The sequence below is a fragment of the Erigeron canadensis genome, chromosome 6 (genome assembly GCF_010389155.1).
Source record: "Erigeron canadensis isolate Cc75 chromosome 6, C_canadensis_v1, whole genome shotgun sequence".
Lineage (NCBI taxonomy): Eukaryota > Viridiplantae > Streptophyta > Magnoliopsida > Asterales > Asteraceae > Erigeron > Erigeron canadensis.
In genome coordinates this window covers 10,714,515-10,720,096 of record NC_057766.1, presented here as the reverse complement: position 1 = coordinate 10,720,096, position 5,582 = coordinate 10,714,515, and positions in this window count along the sequence as shown.

Genomic DNA, 5,582 nt, shown 5'->3' with positions numbered 1-5,582 from the left:
ACAAAGTGAGGATATCTATTGTTTTTCATTGATGACCATCTCCTAGGACTCACATTTCTAACTTGTCTATTTTGTTGTTCAAAATCAGCTACATCAACTTCCCACACTTTATCAATTAGATTTGGTTCAATACTTACCAAAGAATACTCATTCTCATTGAACACTCTCTTACTACCTTTTATAGTGTAATGAGTGATTGAACCCTTATCATACATGTAATTGGTTTGATTAGAAGATTCTGGCTTCTTATGTTGTTCTTTGACATTGTCAGAGGAGATCTTTTTGTCATTATCACTCACTTTAACTATAGGATCATAGATATGATTGATAGGAGGAGGAATCTCAACATTATAATTCTTCTTATTTGAGATTTCTTCAACATTATGACAATTTCCATTTTTAATGCTTTCATAGGTTTGACTTGTCATAATTCGAATATCTCTCATTCTGTCAATTCGGGATTGTGAATTTGTAATCTCAGATTGAGCAAAGAGCAGCTCCTTTTGTAGAGAAGTGTACTCATTACTCAGTTTCTCATGATTTTCTTGTCCCAATTGTTTTCTAATAGTGATTTCCCTCAACTCATTTCTTATACAATCATTCTCTTTATTATTAAGTTTAATCATCATCTCAGATAGATCCTTTTCTCTTCTAGTCAAGATATTCACTTGCTGCCTTAAAACAGATTTTTCTTCTTGATCCTCGTCGACCCTTTATCGTAAATCATTGATGCGTGTATTTTAGTGCATATTTTATTTAAATCGTTTTTCTCTTAAAAATCAGCCAAGTTTTAAATTTATAAAACAAGGATATACTAATAATTATATTACACACACGGGCAGTGTACCCCGTCGCGTATAGTATAGATAGTAGTAAGTCCAGGATCGTCCAAGGGAATTAGTTTAGTAGTTAATAACGATATTAAATCTAATCTAAACAAGAAAGTGTAAAATTGGGGGGTTTGTGACCGAGTTGTTATGTTGCTTAACAAACTACAAGTGATCTTTTTGAAAACTTTTAAATGACTGAAAAGTAAATTTTGGCGTAAGAGGAGCAAAAGATAAATCTTAAGGTCATTACAGCCTAAAAATAGTTTTTTAACTATCTTTCACGAAAAGAATTTGTTTGATCTTTAGATCCAGAAAATGTTTTCAACCCCCAGTTTATAATCAGACTGTCACTATCTGATTAGTAAACTAATAAGTGAAGATGACTAACCTTTAAACGATTAAACTAACAATATGAAAAATTAACCTCCAACACTACCGTGATCTGATTAATGAGCTTGCAATAAATAGAAGACAAGGATTTCAATTCAACTAATTCTAATTCTTCATGTGGTCGTAACTTTGAATATGAAAGGTGTCGCTTTTAAAAGTCAAAGAAAAACCAAGTGAACTTTGCACCGAACTAGCTACTTCATCTCACTCAAACTAGCTGTTGTGGCAATCGGTAACGACTCTATTTCTTAACACAACTAGACTAAACCTCAATCTAACTGTCCAACTACTCGGAATACCTTGAACCCTTCACAATTATCTCGTAAACTATATCGAAAATCACCAAAAATACTCGCAAGTATTTTTTTCATGCGAACATGCAAACCGTCACGAAACTTAACACACTACTTAATGGATCATAAACGAGCTTATAACAACTTTAAAAATGAAATTTTAACGTGTAGATTTTATGCAAATTGAGATCGAATTTTACGGACAAACTTTTGAACATAAAACTTGAAATAAGAGTTGCAGCTAACGAATAACTTTTAGAAATTTAACACTAGTGACTTTGATTAATTCAACAAGTACAAACTCAATTTGAGAGCTGGTAATGGAGAACTGAGCAAACATATTATGACAGAAAGTTACTTAAACGAAATTGGTGAACTAAATGTAACTAGAGCTGGTGATTTAAAAACTAAATAACTTTATTACAACTATGATCGGAACAACTGAAATGATGATTTGGAGTTGGTTGTGACTGGAAATGGTTTGGAGACCATAGGAGACTTCCCAGGCACACTTTAAATAGATCTCCTACAAGTTCTTTTTATAGCCAAATGTGTCACAATTTTGTCATAAATGTGCGGACATAAGGTGTTGCAACAGCAGGTGAATAGCACATTTCTGAACGAAATAGTAATCAACGACGTGCCTATTAAAGTGAATTCTTCAATTCATTGTTGCATATATTTAATAGATGGGGTCGAGGTGAATAATGTCGCTTTCATGTTTTATCTTTATGCTTCAAACTTCTAAAACGTGATCATGGTGGCTAATTCATCGAAAGTGATCAACATGAAATTTGTAGATAATAATCTTCTGAATCCGTAGAAAATTGAATCGTCTCAATCGGAGTCCGAATTAATATTTTATGGCCAAAACAGTTCAACAACATTTTTATTGTCTTTTTTTAGTGCATTTTTCCATCAATTTCCAATGCAACCTACAAAAACACTTATGCGAGTAATAAGTAACTAAAATACATTAATTTACATTCAAATGAGTCATATTTATACGTTAAATGACACGAAAACACTCAAATAAATATGTATAATTTGAGCATTATCAAATTCTCCCACACTTGAACTTTGCTTGTCCTCAAGCAAACTATCATTTTAAATAGAAAATTTCCTTGACTTGAATTTCCACACATTCGATTTTTCGAAAGATATAGAATTATTAGTAATTCTATGCAGTTTAAGTTTATATAAATCGAAATATATCTAGCATCGCAACGATCAATCAGTATAATTATCTAGATAATACCTTAGCTTAAGGCAAGAGATTGGATCATTAATAGCATCGAGTCCATATTTGTGTTTACATTTTTACCGGTTTTTCTCTTCCAATACACATTAAACTCATAACTACTAATCATGCAATTTGAAATAGAATTTATATTATAACTAATTTTCCTGTAGCGCTGTATCTCCTTTTATTATTGAATGCTCATATGCAGGGATGTTTTATTTCTTTTAATGACACATGGGTCTCCCGACATCGGGGTGGTGAGTCTATTCAAGCCATAGACACTTAGTAATGCCTCAGAAACTACACGGAGCTAAGGTAACTTAGTAATGCCAATAATGTCACCCCACCGGACCTTCACTAACCATTGCTCTACCTTTACATTTCCTTAGCCTCAGAAACTACCCGGAGCTAAGATAACTTAGTCAATAGAGTTAGTTAACTTGTCTTGCTATTATTAGTATGAACGCTTTACATTTCCTTAGCCTCGAAACTACCCGGAGCTAAGGTAACTTAGTTACGTCCGTACTTTTACTTTTATTTTCATCCCTTATTATTTTATTTTATTTCTTTTCTTTTTCTTTCTTTTTTTTTAAAGTTAAAATATAAGTTCTAATTTCAAATTGTATGAGGTTTCAAAACAAGCTTAACGTTTATTGGAAGAGTAAAACGCCACAAATATTGAAACACGATAACTAAAAATGACCATTCCCTCTTCTTATGCTAAGTTTGCCAACTTTTCGAAATTCGTATTGAATATCTAATGATTTGCATTATACTAGACCATCATTAGTGGTTCATCATTGCGATACATCCATTAAAAAAATTTTTTAGTCAAAGAATCATTTTTGCCACTTTTAAATATTTAATCGTTTTGGTGTCAGAAATGACCCGTTTCCAATGAGGACAAACTTTAAAATTAATGTATATTTATTGAAAATTTTTAAAATTACCCAAAAAGTTAAAAATAAAAAAAAATAAAAATTTAAACACACTTATTTATAATATATTACTAAGTAACAATTAATTATCCGCTACACTTAAGATATACATTGTCCTTAATGTATTAATCATAAAATAGAATGAGTGTAATAAGGGATATAAGAACTTAGCCAGATTAATTGTTACACATGATGTTGCTTCTGAAGTACGTATGTGAACTGCTTTGTGCACAAATTCCTGAAATATCTTAAACACAGACTACAAAAGATAAAATTGGTCTTTTAACGTCAGATTCTGAGACGGTGTTTTTGTATATACGTAAAATTTATAATATGACTTATGTTTGGACGGGTAACGACATTTTGGTATTAGCTACCTAAGTTTTACCCACACAAATCATAATTATCATTTTAAAATCATAAAATAATACCAAATTCAAACTTACTCTCTTTCTTCCTTTTTCTTTTAACCGTTGGACATCAACGGACCTTTCTTTATTTTTTATTATTTTCATTTTTTACCATCTATAAATACTTATTCCTACCACTTCACATATCACACTTCTTTCCTTATTTATCACAACAACATTTATCAACATCCCCTTCATTTCGAAATCCTTCGGCCGATTCGCAACATTCCCAAAAATGTTAAACCCGGTATTAATCATCGTCTATCTAATGCTCATCGTTTGGTTCTACGCTGTGGCACAACTCCCTTTGGCTGATGCATACCCTTGGTTGGTTAGGTTGATTTTTGGTGTGGGTCCTCTGTTATTCGTGGCTACTTGGGTGAACTTATATGGGTTTTAATGTATTCTAGTTGTTGTATTTCCGTTGAATAATGTAACGAATCCGTTCGTGTTGTACCAATAATGAAATACAACTTTACATTTTATTTTTGTTTCGCACCTTATTCTACTAATTATTCACCAACCATTTACAAAACATATAAATACACATAAATGCTGGGTCTTTTAACGTCAGATCCCCAAGACGAAAACTTTTGAATTTGTTAGAAATCCAAAAGTAGTGATACATTGTAATTTAAGTTATGGACTTACTTGTTGTTAAGTCATGAATTGATGATTTCTAAGGTTGAGGGGTTAATTGTGATAATTAGCATAGTTGGTTAGTTTAGACTATAAATAGCCCTCAATCCTTTAGAAATCAATAACACTAAACAACACTTGGCATATCAATAACACAATTCTCATACCATTACACCTGAATAACACATACTTGATCCAAATTCTCTCTCAATACACACACTGTTAGGTCCAGTTTTAACTAAACTGGAGCTCTCCAGTGACATCTGGAGAGCATGAGGAATTGTCCGAAATATTAGAAGTCCAGTTGCATTGTACAGGTTTAGCAACTGATGACTTCCTCCAGTTGAGATCAGACGACTAGAATCTGAAGACCTTCCAGTTGAAGTCAAAGACAACAAATGGAAAATAGAGATTGGCAATGGCAGCGAAGCCCAGTTGACAATCTACCAGATCAATCAACTGGAGAATCCTCCAGTGTAAATGCTCTTACAAAGCTTTACACTGATTACGAGGAGGACCTTTTTTACTCTACATCCTTTTAACCGGACAATGATATTGTCTTTGGATAAAGATACAAAGATGTAGAGTGGTTGAATAAAGTAACCTTTTGTCTTACTTTATTTAACACACACAAAGGATTATTTAAACAATACTTTTGTGTGCTGTCAACCATATTTGTACATCGAAGTTGAGATCCCCATGCTCAATCTTCGACTATAAATAGAGGTCCTTGCACAAGCTGTTTCAATAACTTTGCAAATACAAATATTCTGCAATATTGGTGAACTTGTGCAATATTCTCTCAATCGCAAAAAGAAACATTTCACAACTCTAAGTGT